Source organism: Dendrobates tinctorius, unplaced genomic scaffold, assembly GCF_039654945.1.
Source record: "Dendrobates tinctorius isolate UK_male_01 unplaced genomic scaffold, ASM3965494v1 ptg000123l, whole genome shotgun sequence".
In the NCBI taxonomy this organism is placed as follows: domain Eukaryota; kingdom Metazoa; phylum Chordata; class Amphibia; order Anura; family Dendrobatidae; genus Dendrobates; species Dendrobates tinctorius.
In genome coordinates, this window is record NW_027361791.1 from 540,663 (window position 1) to 558,264 (window position 17,602).

Genomic DNA, 17,602 nt, shown 5'->3' on the forward strand with positions numbered 1-17,602 from the left:
AGACTTCATTGGAATTTTGCATGCGTTTTTTATGCTCTCCATATACTATAGTGGAAAATATTAAACAAAAGCATCAAAAAGTTCACACTTCTGCTGCACCATTAGCCCCTGTATGTAGTACAGCTTAGGCCTCTTTCACACTTCAGTTTTTTGCATCAGTTCAAATCCGCCAAAAAGGCAGACAAGCGGATCCGTTCTGAACTGATGTGAACGGATGGCACAGGATCCTGAAAATGAGGAAATTTAAAGGAAACGCTGGTCGGGAAGGAGAGAGAGAGAGAGTTTTGTTGCAAGCTCCGTTTTGAAATCTTTGAGGATGGTGACGGACAGCAACTTTTGGCGGATCCTCAAAAAAAAAACTGATGAAACGGACAGCCATCCGTCACAATCCGCCATTAATGCAAGTCAATGGGGAAAAAACGGATCCTCAAAAAAAAACTGAGGATCCGTTTTTGTCAAAACCTGACAGATTGTGACTGATTGCAAAAAACTGAAGTGTGAAAGGGGCCTTAGGGAGCGATAAATGAAGTGAAAAGAAAAGTAAAACAACAAAAAAAGATTTAAACAAATCTGAAAAAAAACTCATAAAAGTTCAATTTTCCTCCATTGAAAATGAACATAAAAAAAAATGTCAAGTGATATCGCCACATCCAGCAAAGTCCGAGCTATCAAAATATAAAAATAATTAACCCAATTGGTAAACACAAAAAATTTAAAAACGCCAACATTGCGGTATTTTTTGGTCGCTGCAATACCACTTAAAATACGTAACAAGCAACTAAAATGTCATATGTATCCCAAAGTAATATCCATAATAACGTCTCGCCTTATGAAAAAATAATCCCTCTCATAGCTCTATTGAACGAAAAAGTAAAACTACGGGTCTCGGAAAATGGCAACACAAACTCCAACATATTTTTTATTTCAAAGTCTTGATTTTTTTTCTACCACTAAAATAATTTAAAAATCTGGGCACGTTTAGTATCTCTGTAATCATACTGATGAGGAGAATCATATTACATGGTCATTTTTACCACATAATGTACGCCGTAAACATAATTAAGGTCAGAATTGCGTTTTTTTTCACAATTTTCCCATTTCCCTGTACATTGTGTGTCAGGATAAGTCACAACCACTGCCACCAATATTTCTTGAACACCACTTGCTCACGACACACCTGCCCTGGGATGTTACTATAAAGGTGAACCTCCCATATTCTTTTGTCCACTCACCTAAGCGCACCCCGCAGACAGTTCTCACATCCACATCACACTGTTTGCTGCTATCGGTCACTGTTTTGATAGGCCAGTGAGACACCTGCGCTGGGTCACACACTAGCACACATGCCACCCAGCTTTTCTGAGCCCCTGATAGGTGCTCTTCTTTTACTTTTGTATACACATACAGCAAAACACAACCAAGGTATACTCGCCGTCCTCAGGGTTTGGGGGACGTTTAGCGCAGAAAAGAACAAACTTATTAAAATTTAGATTTAAAGGGATCCTGTCAGCAGGATTGTGAACAGTAAAGTACAGACAGTGTCAGGTCTACGCTGTTATACTGATTAAAATGAGGTGACCTGGGTGATGAAATGCATCTTGTGGTTGTTGTGTAATCTGTATTTGTAAATTTCAGTTATTGAGATTCTGGTGCTCCGGGTGTTTGTGGGGTTACAAAAAAAAGGTTTGCATTCATCAAAATGGTGCCTGTGCTGTAGTATAATACATGACTAATATCAATATGTAGACATGTGTAAGGGGTTGAGAGTCTTACCCCTTTAAACCCCCATGTTGCTGTTGTACTTGTATATATATTTATATATATGTTATACCATTGTTGCGCATTATCGTATATTTCATGTTGCTGTATTATTTATATAGCATAAGCTATGTTTCTGCACCTTGTACTTGGTAGGGACAGTGCAGTCTGGGCTATGGTCACTAGATGGGGCACTGAGCTCATTGCACAGTAGATGTAGCTGTAGGACATATAGGAGTTAACTGTAGGAGGGGATAGCTGGAGAATAAGCCAGGATGGTCTTCCAGTTTCAGGCAGTCAGAGGCCTGACCCCTTTGTGCTCGGGTGGGCTATATGCCTGAGCTGCCTAACTACCCCGTGATGTTAAAGCTGATGCCCAGCCATCTAGAGAAGAACACGGTACTGCAGAATCAGCAATAAAGTGGAAAAGAGTGTAAGTAAACAGAGGAAGATTGAAGGTTACCGTAAAAGGGTACGGGCAGGTCACTCCAGAATGTGGTGGAAAGCTACGTGGGCTGAATCTCTGATGTCCGGGGCGAAACATGCTGGAGAGCGCTTCACCGTGGTGACGCTATACAGGGAGGACACTGAGGAGCCATCTGAGACGCTTCGTCAAACGGAAACACTGCAAGGAACAGTGAAGGGAAAGATGAAGTAATGTGCTGTCTTTACTGTGATGAAAATGCTGGAAACTATGTGGATGTGCTGTGTCCTGAAGAAAATAAATTTGCTCAGTTAAGAGTTGCCCTGGACTGTGTCTCTATTCATTGGGATCAAGGATCAGCATCAAGTCGGCGTAGCAAAGGGGACGCTGACGGCACGGTGAGTATTCACCGTACCATGCAAGAGAAGAGGTACCGTTTTCCTGTAGAGGGAGGTCAGGGTATACAATGCCCGAACCCGAAATACTCAGCCACGACTACTGCCCTGGCTGACCTTTACACATAAAGTGTAGAAGTCGGGGGGGAAAGTGGGGAATGTGGTCTAGAAGTGATCAAGTATAGTGTGTTATTTTCTGCAGCAAACGTGTCCTGGCTGGAAGAGGAAGAAAAGCGAAGATGAATCGCTACAAATACAGAGGTCACTGGTAAGTCAGTGATTTACCTGGACACTTACATTATATAGTATATACAGAGCTCCTGTGTATAATGTCACTGGTGATCCTTGTATTACCTGTACGCTGACTATATGCAGAGCTCCTGTGTATAATGTTACTGGTGAGTCACTGTATTACCTGTACACTATACACTATATACAGAACTCCTGTGTATGTCTCCAGTGATCATTCTATTACTTGTACACTGACATTATATATACAGACAGGTAGCGTCGGACTGATTCTCCGGTGGGCCCTGGCATCTGGTGGGCCCTGGCACCTCTACTGGTATACAGGGACAGCAGTTGCCTAGGGCCCCCACTGCTCCAGGGGCCCCCAGCCAGTGCCACACAGCTGCTATGGGGGCCCTGCCAGCGGAGCAGCAGCGGGTGTCAGGAGGCAGGAGCCACTGTCCCCACTACTAAAGAGAAATGAATATTCATTCACTCTCGGCCTTCACTCACCCCGGGGCCCCGCTCCCCAACCTAGGCAGCCGGCGCCGCGCTCAATTGCAGTGGAAGAGAGAGCATCTCTCTCCCATCAGTCCCCTCTGCTCCTGACTCACAGCCGATGCGCGATGACGTCACTTCATCGCGCACCCGCTGTGTGTCTGGCAGACGGGTCAGCTGCTGACACTGAAGCCGTCATCAGCGTGGGAGCAGGAGGAGAGGTGAGTATTGTGGTTTGTTTTTTATATATCTCTATATCTATCTATATCTATCTCTATATCTATCTGTCTCTATATCTATATATCTCTATATCTATCTATTTCTATCTGTATATCTATATCTCTATCTCTATATCTATCTGTCTCTATCTTAGATATAGAGATAGATATAGATAGATAGATAGATATAGAGGTAGATATAGATAGATATAAATAGTCTATATCCATCTATCTCTATACCTATCTATATCTATCTCTATCTATTATCTTTATATCTATCCATCTATATATCATCTATCCATAGATCTATCTATTTATCCCCTATCTATCTATCTATATACCTATCTATAGCTATCACTATCTATTATCTTTATATCTATCTATCTTTCTATCTATCTATCCATATATCTATTTATCCCCTATCTATCTATTTATCTATCTATATCTATCTAGGTCTATCTATCTCTATAGCTACCTATATCTTTCACTATCTATTATCTTTATATCTTTATATCTATCTGTCTATCCATAGATCTATCTATCTATTATCTATCTATACATCTAATTATCACATATCTATCTATCTATCTATCTATCTATCTATCTATCTAGTGTTATACCCTATGAGGGGGCAGCATTATACCCTATGAGGGGGTGCATTATACCCTATGAGGGGGGAGAAGCATTATACCCTATGAGGGGGCAGCCTTATACCCTATGAGGGGGTGCAATATACCTTATCTTCCAACAAAATTAATTCTAAGTCCTCCATTTTGTTGGCGAGGCTTCTGGCATTTGTATACATGCACTTTATGTATGTCTGTACCTCTATTTCTTAAATTATTAACTGTTCTAACCTCACCCCCCATGCCACTACCACCCCCAATTTCATTATTTGTGCCCAGGTCTCTATCTACACAGTCTTCCCCTCTTATAAAATGAATACCCTCCCCTAGTTCCAAGTTTAAACACTCCTCCGCCCTTCTAGCCATTTTTTTCCCCAGCACAGCTGCACCCTCCCCATTGAGGTGCAGCCCGTCCCTAGCGTAGAACCTGTAGCCAACTGAGAAGTCGGCCCAGTTCTCCAGGAACCCAAACCCCTCCTTCCTACACTAATTCTTGAACCACTTATTAACTTCCCTAATCTCCTCTCTGGCGTGGCACGTGGTACAGGAAATATTTCCAAAAATACCACCTTGGAAGTCCTTGCCTTAAGATTGCAGCCTAATTCCCTGAAATCATCTTTAAGGACCTTCCACCTACCTCTGTGTCATTTGTACCAATGTGCACCATGACCGCTGGATCCTCACCAGCCCCTCCCAGTAATCTGTCAACCCGGTCAGCGATGTGTCAGACTTGCGCGCCAGATAGGCAGCACACCGTTCGAAGATCCCTTTCTTTGTGACAGATTGCCCTATCTGTTCCCCTAATAATTGAGTCCCCCACTACCAGCACCTGTCTGGCCTGCCCTGCTCTCCTATTTCTCCCCTTACTGGAGCATATACTCCTCTGGCTTTCAGAGGACATGCCTTGCTGCAGCAGTGCTACCCCTGCACTGACACTCCCCTCATCTGCCAACTTGGCAAACTTATTGGGTTGTGCCAGATCAGGACTAGCCTCCCTGGCACTCTTCTGTCTACCCCACCTTCTAACTGTCACCCATCTTACTGCTTCACTGTCCTGCAGCTCCAACCTAGCATCCCCCCCTCATCTATCTCATTGAGCGTCTGCTCAGTGAGTAGAAGTCTCCTTTCCATATTGTCTATTGATCTCAGTGTTGCCAGCTGCACATTTAAATCCAGTATCTGGGCTTCCAAATGCACAATGTGCTCACATCTTGCACAGCAGTATGCACCCTCGACTGGCTGGTCAAGGATTGCGTACATGCGTCAAGACGTACACTGGATGGCATTGGCAATAGTGGAGCACATTCCTAATGGGGATTGCACCAGACAGAAAAGCTAAGTAAAAATAAATAAAAAGTATTAATAAAATATAACAGCAATTCAGTAATACCTCCTTTGCAAACTCCCTGAATCCAAAGTCACTGAATCACAAGTCACACACTTACCACCGTTCGCACTGACGCTCAGGTCACACTCAGCTCGCTTACACTCGCTCAGGCAGAAGATTTAAAGAGATTTTTTTTCCCTTCACCAGCAAACCACCCTGCTGCTCAATGCACTTCCAAAAGCTCCTGTGTATAATTTCACTGGTGGTCACTGTATTACACTGACACTGTATGCAGATCTTCTGTGTATAAATATCAGGATCCTGTCAGCGTCGGCGAACTGCCATGGCTGAGCAGCGTGACTCACCCCTACTGCGGGAGGGCCCGGGGTCCGATACTGCAGGGAAAGTTGAGGCAGACGGGACCTGCGATGCTGAAGGTAGTAAGAAGTACAAGGACCTACGATCATGTGACCACAGGGGGAGGGGCTTAGTGTCCCACTTCTGAAGATGATTGTAGGACTCTACTACAGGAATCCTGGAGTAGAGGCGAGGGGAACTCAGGTCAGACAAACGGGCGGTCATACATGGAGAGGGCGGCGCGATACCAGAGGGGCGAGCAGAGAGTAGTCAGAACGTAAGCAATGAGTCATACATGGAGATAGCTGCACAGTACAAGAGGGGCAATCAGAGAATAGTCAGGTCATAGGCAATGAGTCATACACAGAGATAGCAACGCAGTACAAGAGGGACAGGCAGAACTCGTAACAGGGACAGAACCAGATCAAAACCAAACAAGCATAAAGTATTACAGTCACAAAGCACACCAGGGTCACACACACTCGGCCAAGGGTCTGAGTATAAACGATGAGGAATGAGCCCACAATGAGGCTTTAAAAAGCCTCCCAGAATCTCAGAGTGAGGCCATCCACATTAACCTCTGAACTACCTAATCCCACAAGCTGAGCAAACCTTGACAATAATGTTGCCAGTGATCACTGAGCTCCTGTGTATAATGTCACTGGTAATCACTATATTACCTGTACACTGACACTATATACAGAGGTACTGTGTATAATGTCACTGGTGGTAATAACAGTGTTGTTATTATTGTGGTTTGTATTCATAATCAGTACTGTAGTATTCCATCAATAAGTGGTGGTAATTTGTGGACTGTTCACAGTGTGGAAGTATTTCTCCGTGTATGAATTATTATTTGGTCCCTATATGCTGGTAATATGTCATATTATTCGGTCACTATGTGGTGGTAATATGTGGTCTGGTCATGGTGTGGTTGTATTTGTGCCTTTTATGTGATATGATGCGGGTACTATGTGGTCTGGTCATGGTGTGGTGGTATTTCTCCCCTGTATGTGGTATTATTGGTCTTGGTACAGTGGATTGTGTTGTGTTTGACGGTCATTAGTCTTCTCTGATATTAATTAGGAGAATATTCTTTATTTCCATTAGAGATTAAATACTTTGTAAACAGCGGCAGAGATGCACTTACAGGGGTTTCCTGTGGAAAAACGTAATCTCCTATTCACAGGACAAGTGATAACGTATTGATTGGGGGGGTCTAACTACTTGGACCCATTCAGCAAAATGTGGAACTTTTTATCCCCATTAGACTGGAGTGGCATGTCCAACTTGACCACTGATCCATTCATTCCCTCAGTGGCTGCACTTGTATTTTTATAGAAGCTCCAAAGAGAATGAATGAAGCTTCGGTCAGATATCTAACCTGCTGCTCCATTTTAAAATGGGGATAAGTGTCCTATCAACGATAAAACTTTCTCATTCTTCCGGTCGGTGCAGTTTCTAATGGTCGGACGTATGCGATCAGCTATCCTATAGAGCCCATGGATCGGTGATAAATTGTTTTAACCAAAGAACCACATTAATGTAAACTACCGTAATTATACATCCCAGTTATGGGGATGCACAGTAGATGTACAGGAGCCGCCTGTGTTTTACAGCCGATGCTCCACTATAATGGGGATAACGACTGACAGATATTAGCATATAGCTGTAGGATGGGGCCCTAGAGTCCATTCCCCTGGTGGGCCCCAGACACCCCAGTTCGACCCTGAATATACATCATTGTGGATTATCAGATACCGGATTTAGGGAAATTTCTCTGTAATATGGAAGGCAATGACATGAATAGATAGCAAAATCTGGTTTGTCTACAATCTTTTTTATTTGTTAGGTTCTTTCCTGTTACAGCACTTCTGTCCTGTAGTATAAACCTTCTCTCACACTAGTGCTAGCACTAAACCTTGGTTTGCCTTCTTCTAAAGTCTCTGTTGTCCCCGCAGACTTAGAGATTTCCAGCATTACTCCATGCAGCCATAAGGACCTTCTCTCTTTACTCCTTGGGTTTCCGCTGTCCTAGCAGGAAGTGAGAAACGTTCTCGTAAATCACAAGGATGGTACAGCAGGCGGGGTCGCTCAAAATAACTTGGGGGCAATTTTCTTTAGAAGTCCGTATATACTCGTGTATAAGCCGACCCATGTATAAGCCGACCACCCTAATTTTGTCACAAAAAACTGGGAAAACTTATTGACTCGCCTATAAACCTAGGGTGGAAAATGCCGAAGCTACTGGTAAATTTCAAAAATAAAATGGGCCCCATAAGATGCTCCATAAAGTTCATGATGGCCCCATATAATGCTCCATAAAGTTCATGATGGGTTCCATAAGATGCTCCATACAAAAATATGCCTAATAATGCTGCACAGTGAATAATGGTAGCCCTATAACATGGTCCATAATAACATATGCCCCATATAATGCTGCACAGTGATTGGTGGCCCCTTATAATGCTGCATGGAGAGTGGACCCTTATAATGCTGCACAATGATTAGTGGCCCCTTATAATGCTGCACAGTGATTAGTGGCCCCTTATAATGCTGCACAGTGATTAGTGGCCCCTTATAATGCTGCACATTGATTAGTGGCCCCTTACAATGCTGCACGGTGATTAGTGGCCACTTATAATGCTGCACAGTGATTAGTGGCCCCTTGAAATGCAGTGATTAGTGGCCCCTTATGCTGCACGGTGATTAGTGGCCCTTTGTAATGCTGCACAGTGATTAGTGGCCCCGTATAATGCTGCACAGTGATGAGAGGCCCCCTTATAATGCTGCACAGTGATGAGTGGCCTCTTATAATGCAGCACAGTGATGAGTGGCCCCATATAATGCTGCACAGTGATTACTGGCCCTATATAATGCTGCACAGTGATTACTGGCCCCATATAATGCTGCACAGTGATTAGTGGCCCCTTGTAATGCTGCACAGTGATTAGTGGCCCCTTGTAATGCTGCACAGTGATTAGTGGCCCCTTGTAATGCTGCACAGTTATTAGTGGCCCCTTGTAATGCTGCACAGTGATGAGTGGCCCCTTGTAATGCTGCACAGTGATGAGTGGCCCCTTATAATGCTGCACAGTGATTAGTGGCCCCTTGAAATGCTGCAGTGATTAGTGGCTCCTTATTATGCTGCACGGTGATTAGTGGCCCCTTATTATGCTGCACGGTGATGAGTGGCCCCTTATAATGCTGCAAGGTGATGAGTGGCCCCTTATAATGCTGCACAGTGATGAGTGGCCCCTTATAATGCTGCACAGTGATGAGTGGCCCCTTATAATGCTGCACAGTGATGAGTGGCCCCTTATAATGCTGCACAGTGATGAGTGGCCCCTTGTATTGCTGCACAGTGATTAGTGGCCCCTTACAATGCTGCTGCCGCAGCCTCAATTAAAAAAATGAAAAAAAAAACTATATACTCACCTTGTCACTGCTGCAGCTGCTGCTCCTCAGCGTTGCTGGCTCTGCAGTGACTGTTCAGGCAGAGGGCGCCTGCTAACTACGTCATGGCACCCTCTGACCTTAACGTCACTGCCAGAGGAAGCAAGACAGCAGAGCGATGCGCAGCGGTGGAATGGGGCACAGGTGAATATGGCTCCCCCCGTTATACTCACCTCTCCTGGCATGTCTCTGCAGCCCCCCGTGCTTGTTCCATCTTCTCAGTGCTGTTCTTCCTGCTTTCTGCGGTCACGTGGTGCCGCTCATTACATATGTGCATATTAATGAGGGTAATGAGCGTACCACGTGACCGCTGAAAGCAGGAAGAACAGCGCCGAGAAGATGGAATAAGCACGGGGGGCTGCAGAAACATGCCAGGAGAGGTGAGTATGATCTCCGACACCCCCCCCCGCTCCCCCTCCCTGGCCGACCCCCGGTATATGACTCGCGTATAAGCCGAGAGGGGGACTTTCAGCCCCAAAAAATGGGCTGAAAATCTCGACTTATACGCGAGTATATACTGTAAGCCTTTTTTGTCCTTTAAGACAGAAGAAACAAAACTATTAACTCTTCTTCTAAGGTCTGACTGTGAGCTCGGACCCTCCCCAGCTATTTGTTAGGGCACTCCAGGCTAAGGGGTTGTACTGCTATGCTCTGTTATTGCAGACTTCATCATCCCAATCATAGTCCATCATCAGCACATCAGCCCCATCATAGTCCATCATCAGCACATCAACCCCATCATAGTCCATCATCAGCACATCAGCCCCATCATAGTCCATCATCAGCACATCAGCCCCATCATAGTTCATCATCAGCACATCAGCCCCATCATAGTCCATCATCAGCACATCAACCCCATCATAGTCCATCATCAGCACATCAGCCCCATCATAGTCCATCATCAGCACATCAGCCCCATCATAGTCCATCATCAGCATATCAGCCCCATCATTGTCCCATAATGAAAGAATTGTTGTTGCACATTCTTAACAGCCGCTTGTTCCAGACACCCTGTTCTTAGGATTGGTGGGGGTCCTGGCAGTGAAACACCCGTAATCAGCAAGTTATGATCTACCAATGGCTAGGGGATAACTTGCTGAGGAGGCAGAAGTTGGGGACTACTGTTTTTAAAGACCGCAATACCTATATCAGGAGCTGTAAAGAAATATATGTTTCTAAGCTTTATCTTGAGTCCATTTTCCTTGTCGATAATTCTTAGATAATTCTGGGAAAAAAAGTATTTTAATACATATAACAAACTTAAATTGTCTTTGGAGAATAAAGTCTATCGGCGGTCAGTGCAGTGTACTACATTAGTTTGTGGGACAGAACATGTTGATAAAGGGTCGGTCTCATCACTGCACTCACCGTCCATAAGCTTTATTAGGGTAGATATCCACAGAATATGGATATAGTAGATGTATACCCCCTCTCAGGAATCCTTCCCTCATATTAGCTATGATGACTACATTCCACTGCAAACAGCAGAAGAAACTTGAGGCGCACTATTTACAAGAGGAGTTTTCCCATACATTTATGTGTTATCCATAAAATATTCTATAAATGTCTGATAGGCAGAGGTCCCGGACGTGAAACCCGCATCTGTCTACAGACCTGGGGAACTATGAATGTACAGATGGCCATTCACTATTGGGGAGGTTCCTATAAGATCTGAGTACTCAGCCTTGTGTTTGGTTATTTTCATAGACCTTGACATGAGCGGCAGGGTACATATGAAACCAGTGCTCCACCCAATTCTTCCTGAAGCAATTTTGTGGCTGATTCAAGACCCCTGTACTATTGATTTGAGGGTTCCTAAATGGTTGGAGACCCACACCAGTCTAATGTATTTGAGATGTTGTACCCTCTTAACGAAAGATCAGAGGAAAATACCTTCAACAAAACTGCTGGTTGGGTCGGATGTGGTATTCTGAGCCACTTGGTTTGTTGTCTCACATGTTTATGCTTAAAGTTCTTAATGGTTTGTTCTTGTTGAGTTTATGGGACCTTTGTCTATACTGTACTGTTCCTTTTTCATTTTTTTAGATAAGCATTCCATACTGTTAGGTGAAGAACTGGTGCTACCCTTCTTCACATTGAGGCATCATCCTACCATTGTGATCAGAAGCCCTATAACCCGGCTTCATTGTTAGGATGCAGGATTTATATAAATTAGCTCTACTGGGGTCTTAAAAGTGCAGGCATTGAGGAAGAAGTACAAAATCAGCAGGCAAATGAGTAGTCAGAAACAAGCAAAGGTCAGGGCAGGCAGCAGTGCAGAAACATAACCGGAAACAAGCAGAGGTCAGGGCAGGCAGCAGTGCAAAAACATAACCGGAAACAACCATAAAACCAAAGAAAAAAAACGACCCACAGTCCATATAGTGCAGAATAATATACATTTTTATTAGTATCACAGATTAATAACCGGAAACAAGCAGAGGTCAGGGCAGGCGGCAGTGCAGAAGCATAATCCATTGAGCAAGCTGAGGTCAGGGCAGGCGGCAGTGCAGAAACATAATCCATTGAGCAAGCTGAGGTCAGGGCAGGCGGCAGTTCAAAAACATAATCCATTGAGCAAGCAGAGGTCAGGCAGGCGGCAGTGCAGAAACATAATCCATTGAGCAAGCAGAGGTCAGGGCAGGCGTCAGTTCAAAAACATAATCCATTGAGCAAGCAGAGGTCAGGGCAGGCGGCAGTTCAAAAACATAATCCACTGAGCAAGCAGAGGTCAAGGCAGGCGGCAGTGCAGAAACATAATCCATTGAGCAAGCAGAGGTCAGGGTAGGCGGCAGTTCAAAAACATAATCCATTGAGCAAGCAGAGGTGAAGGCAGGCGGCAGTGCAGAAACAATCCATTGAGCAAGCAGAGGTCAGGCAGGCGGCAGTTCAAAAACATAATCCATTGAGCAAGCAAAGGTCAGGGCAGGCGGCAGTGTAGATGCATAACTTTAAACAAGCAGAGGTCAGGGCAGGCGGCAGTATAGAAACATGATCCATTGATCAAGCCATAGTCAAAACCGGAAAATCTGTCTAAGAAGCAGCTGTGCAGAAGATGGTATGTGCTTGCTGCAAGCAACTCGCCACTACATTTTCCGCCGGCTAAATCAAAGTGCCGCGGAATTCTCTTCTCGGGAGAATGATCTTCCTAGGACTTGGAAGGAAACCCAAATCTCTCTTGTAGGCACGTTGTACATCCTGTGGGCTCATCAGCATTACTTGCATGATCTTTCCAGTGGTATAGCTGATTGGCAGGTGTGGTGTAGGATTGTAGCCTTGTTTAGCAGTCACCTTAATACGCGGTTGATGGTCGTAAGGCATACTGAGGAGTATACGTGCTTGAGAGGGAGTTAGCTCCATCCAGGTGCATGGGGATGGGCTCCTGGGCAATGTGGCTGTTGTCTCTTCCTCATCTACTGTTCTGGTGAGTATCAGGCGTTCCTTCATACCCTCTGGCTCTGCGCTGATGTTTGCTGCAGGTTGTACGAATCGGCCTATTTCGGGCATTGTAGGATATGGTGGTGGACTTTTCAGTCTGGAATATCGGTCCTTTGCCTTTTCTGGTGTTTTGAACAGGCATTTAATAATTGACACGATATAATAAAGCACTGCCATCACATACCCCGTGAAGCCAGTTGGCCTTTGGTGGTGTTCAGGCCTCTGACTGTATAGGGATGTCCTGGCATGTGGGAGACGTCTCCGTGGTTGGAACTTTCCTCCAGCTACGGGTGCAGCCATTAGGCTGCCTTCCCCTCCACACACACAAAAGTGTGTGCGGATGGTAGAAAACACTCCCCAAAAAAAGAAATAAAAGTAAAAAAAATAAGCAAAACAAGTAAAAAGTGATTTACAAGTCGCTCTGGGTTAGTGTTCAGCTCTCCTCTCTATCTCTGCTTGCCTCGCACTGACCGTTCTTGCGGAACATTCCATGACTCGTGGACAACGCTTCTGTGATGTCATAAAGACGAACATGGCAATGGGTCTAATATAGGAGAACTAGTTATGTTACCCATGGCAGACCATCCAATACCAGCTGCCACTGTACGGATAGGGGTTAGCTGGATTGGGATGAGATGTATAAAAACTTACCGGTACAATAGCGCAAGTCATTGCTTTATTTACTGTTTTTGCTTTTTTACCTGTTTACAGGCAAATCTTTCTATTTGATATTTTCAAACCTGTATAATTCTGTATCCTCATATGTGAGATAATGTGATGTATCTATTGTCAGCTCCTTGTAGGAATGTCTCCTCCTCTCTTCCCGGTAACACGGATCACCCGTGATGGGCACAGACCATTGCTGTAGTCGGAATTATTTCATATAGCTTCAGAATAAATGTTAAATAATATTGTATTTTTTCCATATAATTGGCTCAGATCACTTTTTTTAATTTGTCTGTAATTCTAAGTAGTGATAAAAAAATAAATAACCCCAAGTGTGAACCTGGTGTAGAACGTACAAATTGTCCAGAGTCTCTCCTGGGCCATGTTCACACGTGCAGAAGTGCTGCATTGTTTCCATAGGTATTCGCACTAAAGCAATCAAAACTTTTTATTGTATTTTTTTGTGGCAGTTTTTTCGAATGCATTTTTTTTAGTAGAGGAATGCTTCAGTTCCACAATTGGAGACTTCATTGGAATTTTGCATGCGTTTTTTATGCTCTCCATATAATATAGTGGAAAATATTAAACAAAAGCATCAAAAAGTTCACACTTCTGCTGCACCATTAGCCCCTGTATGTAGTACAGCTTAGGCCTCTTTCACACTTCAGTTTTTTGCATCAGTTCAAATCCGCCAAAAAGGCAGACAAGCGGATCCGTTCTGAACTGATGTGAACGGATGGCACAGGATCCTGAAAATGAGGAAATTTAAAGGAAATGCTGGTCGGGAAGGAGAGAGAGAGAGAGTTTTGTTGCAAGCTCCGTTTTGAAATCTTTGAGGATGGTGACGGACAGCAACTTTTGGCGGATCCTCAAAAAAAAAACGGATGAAACGGACAGCCATCCGTCACAATCCGCCATTAATGCAAGTCAATGGGGAAAAAACGGATCCTCCAAAAAAAATTGAGGATCCGTTTTTGTCAAAACCTGACGGATTGTGACTGATTGCAAAAAACTGAAGTGTGAAAGGGGCCTTAGGGAGCGATAAATGAAGTGAAAAGAAAAGTAAAACAACAAAAAAAGATTTAAACAAATCTGAAAAAAAACTCATAAAAGTTCAATTTTCCTCCATTGAAAATGAACATAAAAAAAAATGTCAAGTGATATCGCCACATCCAGCAAAGTCCGAGCTATCAAAATATAAAAATAATTAACCCAATTGGTAAACACAAAAAATTTAAAAACGCCAACATTGCGGTATTTTTTGGTCGCTGCAATACCACTTAAAATACGTAACAAGCAACTAAAATGTCATATGTATCCCAAAGTAATATCCATAATAACGTCTCGCCTTATGAAAAAATAATCCCTCTCATAGCTCTATTGAACGAAAAAGTAAAACTACGGGTCTCGGAAAATGGCAACACAAACTCCAACATATTTTTTATTTCAAAGTCTTGATTTTTTTTCTACCACTAAAATAATTTAAAAATCTGGGCACGTTTAGTATCTCTGTAATCATACTGATGAGGAGAATCATATTACATGGTCATTTTTACCACATAATGTACGCCGTAAACATAATTAAGGTCAGAATTGCGTTTTTTTTCACAATTTTCCCATTTCCCTGTACATTGTGTGTCAGGATAAGTCACAACCACTGCCACCAATATTTCTTGAACACCACTTGCTCACGACACACCTGCCCTGGGATGTTACTATAAAGGTGAACCTCCCATATTCTTTTGTCCACTCACCTAAGCGCACCCCGCAGACAGTTCTCACATCCACATCACACTGTTTGCTGCTATCGGTCACTGTTTTGATAGGCCAGTGAGACACCTGCGCTGGGTCACACACTAGCACACATGCCACCCAGCTTTTCTGAGCCCCTGATAGGTGCTCTTCTTTTACTTTTGTATACACATACAGCAAAACACAACCAAGGTATACTCGCCGTCCTCAGGGTTTGGGGGACGTTTAGCGCAGAAAAGAACAAACTTATTAAAATTTAGATTTAAAGGGATCCTGTCAGCAGGATTGTGAACAGTAAAGTACAGACAGTGTCAGGTCTACGCTGTTATACTGATTAAAATGAGGTGACCTGGGTGATGAAATGCATCTTGTGGTTGTTGTGTAATCTGTATTTGTAAATTTCAGTTATTGAGATTCTGGTGCTCCGGGTGTTTGTGGGGTTACAAAAAAAAGGTTTGCATTCATCAAAATGGTGCCTGTGCTGTAGTATAATACATGACTAATATCAATATGTAGACATGTGTAAGGGGTTGAGAGTCTTACCCCTTTAAACCCCCATGTTGCTGTTGTACTTGTATATATATTTATATATATGTTATACCATTGTTGCGCATTATCGTATATTTCATGTTGCTGTATTATTTATATAGCATAAGCTATGTTTCTGCACCTTGTACTTGGTAGGGACAGTGCAGTCTGGGCTATGGTCACTAGATGGGGCACTGAGCTCATTGCACAGTAGATGTAGCTGTAGGACATATAGGAGTTAACTGTAGGAGGGGATAGCTGGAGAATAAGCCAGGATGGTCTTCCAGTTTCAGGCAGTCAGAGGCCTGACCCCTTTGTGCTCGGGTGGGCTATATGCCTGAGCTGCCTAACTACCCCGTGATGTTAAAGCTGATGCCCAGCCATCTAGAGAAGAACACGGTACTGCAGAATCAGCAATAAAGTGGAAAAGAGTGTAAGTAAACAGAGGAAGATTGAAGGTTACCGTAAAAGGGTACGGGCAGGTCACTCCAGAATGTGGTGGAAAGCTACGTGGGCTGAATCTCTGATGTCCGGGGCGAAACATGCTGGAGAGCGCTTCACCGTGGTGACGCTATACAGGGAGGACACTGAGGAGCCATCTGAGACGCTTCGTCAAACGGAAACACTGCAAGGAACAGTGAAGGGAAAGATGAAGTAATGTGCTGTCTTTACTGTGATGAAAATGCTGGAAACTATGTGGATGTGCTGTGTCCTGAAGAAAATAAATTTGCTCAGTTAAGAGTTGCCCTGGACTGTGTCTCTATTCATTGGGATCAAGGATCAGCATCAAGTCGGCGTAGCAAAGGGGACGCTGACGGCACGGTGAGTATTCACCGTACCATGCAAGAGAAGAGGTACCGTTTTCCTGTAGAGGGAGGTCAGGGTATACAATGCCCGAACCCGAAATACTCAGCCACGACTACTGCCCTGGCTGACCTTTACACATAAAGTGTAGAAGTCGGGGGGGAAAGTGGGGAATGTGGTCTAGAAGTGATCAAGTATAGTGTGTTATTTTCTGCAGCAAACGTGTCCTGGCTGGAAGAGGAAGAAAAGCGAAGATGAATCGCTACAAATACAGAGGTCACTGGTAAGTCAGTGATTTACCTGGACACTTACATTATATAGTATATACAGAGCTCCTGTGTATAATGTCACTGGTGATCCTTGTATTACCTGTACGCTGACTATATGCAGAGCTCCTGTGTATAATGTTACTGGTGAGTCACTGTATTACCTGTACACTATACACTATATACAGAACTCCTGTGTATGTCTCCAGTGATCATTCTATTACTTGTACACTGACATTATATATACAGACAGGTAGCGTCGGACTGATTCTCCGGTGGGCCCTGGCATCTGGTGGGCCCTGGCACCTCTACTGGTATACAGGGACAGCAGTTGCCTAGGGCCCCCACTGCTCCAGGGGCCCCCAGCCAGTGCCACACAGCTGCTATGGGGGCCCTGCCAGCGGAGCAGCAGCGGGTGTCAGGAGGCAGGAGCCACTGTCCCCACTACTAAAGAGAAATGAATATTCATTCACTCTCGGCCTTCACTCACCCCGGGGCCCCGCTCCCCAACCTAGGCAGCCGGCGCCGCGCTCAATTGCAGTGGAAGAGAGAGCATCTCTCTCCCATCAGTCCCCTCTGCTCCTGACTCACAGCCGATGCGCGATGACGTCACTTCATCGCGCACCCGCTGTGTGTCTGGCAGACGGGTCAGCTGCTGACACTGAAGCCGTCATCAGCGTGGGAGCAGGAGGAGAGGTGAGTATTGTGGTTTGTTTTTTATATATCTCTATATCTATCTATATCTATCTCTATATCTATCTGTCTCTATATCTATATATCTCTATATCTATCTGTATATCTATATCTCTATCTCTATATCTATCTGTCTCTATCTTAGATATAGAGATAGATAGATAGATA